At 44.1% G+C, this 1,802-nt stretch overlaps 1 pseudogene; it reads left to right on the top strand.

Moving 5' to 3' along the window:
• The first annotated feature begins 1,355 nt into the window (after positions 1-1,355).
• Positions 1,356-1,475, top strand: LOC126000026 (uncharacterized; annotated as a pseudogene).
• The last annotated feature ends 327 nt before the right edge of the window (positions 1,476-1,802 follow it).

Below are 1,802 nucleotides of genomic sequence, written 5' to 3'. Positions count from 1 at the left end.
AAATATAAGAAGAGATTATCACTGGCTTTAGTTAGAAATGCTAGTGTGCTCTCAGCTGTCTTCCTTGCCTACTGGGGCCTAAGACTTTATCCTGTGAGGCTTCATCCCCAGAGGGCTCCCCTTCCTTGGAGGTGAGGCGATGTGCCCACAAAGGGTGGAGTCAGCTGAACTGTGCTGGGTCTCTGAAGCTCAGCAGACCTCTCTCGGCTGTCTTCCCTGCCTAAGACTTGATCCGGGGTGGCTTCATCCCTGGAGGGCTCCCCTTCCTTGGAGGTGAGTCGACCCGGCCATACAGGGTGAAGCCAGCTGAACTGTGCTGGGTCTCTGAAGCTGAGCAGACCTCTTTCGGCTGTCTACCCTGCCTTTTCGGGCCTAAGACTTGATCCTGTGTGGTTTCATCACTAGAGGGCTCCACTTCCTTGGAGGTGAGTCGACCTGCCCACAAAGGATGGAGCCAGTTGAACTGTGCTGGGTCTCTGAAGCTCAGCAGACCTCTACCTGCTGTCTTACCTGCCTGCTCAGGCCTAAGACTTAATCCTGTGTGGCTTCATCCCTGGAGGGCTCCCCTTCCATGGAGGTGAGTCGACCTGTTCACAAAAGGTGGAGCCAGCTGAACTGTGCTGGAAAATTACTCAAAGAATGTAAAAAGATGAAAATAGAAGTCTTTGATAAGCTCAACAGAAACAACATTGGAGTCCCACAGACGCAGAAAGAAAATCTCCAGGAAGAATCAATGGTCAAAAACATCACTAAAGAGAAATTACCAGAGCTAAAGAATACATGTGACCAAATCCTGCATGCCTAAAGAGTACCAGCTAAAAGAGACCCCAGGAAAAACAACCCAAAACACATCCTAGTCACTATGATGAATGCCACAGATAGAGACAGAATACTGAAAGCAGCAAGATCAAAAAGGGAAATTACATTCAAGGGCGCATTCTTGAGATTTACAGCAGACCTGTCACAAGAAACACTCAAGGCTAGAAGGCAGTGGTGAACATAGTGACAAATCTCAATAAAATAAATGCTTCCCCAGGCCGGAGATATGACTTGGAGGTAAGGCGTTTGCCTTGCAATCAGAAGGTCGGTGGTTCAAATTTCAGCATCCCATATGGTCCCCTGAGCTTGCCAGAAGCGATTTCTGAGTGTGGAGACAGGAGTAACCCCTGAGCGCTACCAGGTGTGACCCAAAAACCAAAAAATTTATAAATAAATAAATGAATGAATAAATGTTTTGCCTAGAATACTGCACCAGCAAAACACACTTTCAGGTTTGAAGGAAGTATACATGGCTTCCCAGGTAAAAAAAACTCAGAAACTTTACAGACTCAAAACCAGTCTTAAAAGAAAAACTGATCGCTTCTCGGCCTTTTGGCTAAGATCAAGTGTAGTATCTGTTCTTATCAGTTTAATATCTGATACGTCCTCTATCCGAGGACAATTAAAAAAAAGAAAAACTGAAAGATCTACTTTAAGACAAGACTGACCAACAGACACACCAAACTTCTACACAAAGATGGCACTAAATACCATGACACTTCTTTCTCTCAATGTCAATGGACTACATGCACCAGTTAAGAGACATAGAGTGGATAAATGGATCAGAAAATTCAATCCAACATTCTGGTGCCTACAAGAAACACACCTGAAAAGTCAGAACAAACATAGACTCAAAATAAAAGGCTAGAGAAAAATTATCCAAGAAAACAACAACACCCATAAAAAGCTGGAGTGGCCATACTAATATCTGATGACCAAATTTTATACTCAGAAAAGTTGTAAGGGGCAAAGATGAACATTTT

This window comes from Suncus etruscus, chromosome X, assembly GCF_024139225.1.
Source record: "Suncus etruscus isolate mSunEtr1 chromosome X, mSunEtr1.pri.cur, whole genome shotgun sequence".
NCBI classification, from domain to species: domain Eukaryota; kingdom Metazoa; phylum Chordata; class Mammalia; order Eulipotyphla; family Soricidae; genus Suncus; species Suncus etruscus.
This window is presented reverse-complemented; position numbering and strand designations above follow the sequence as displayed.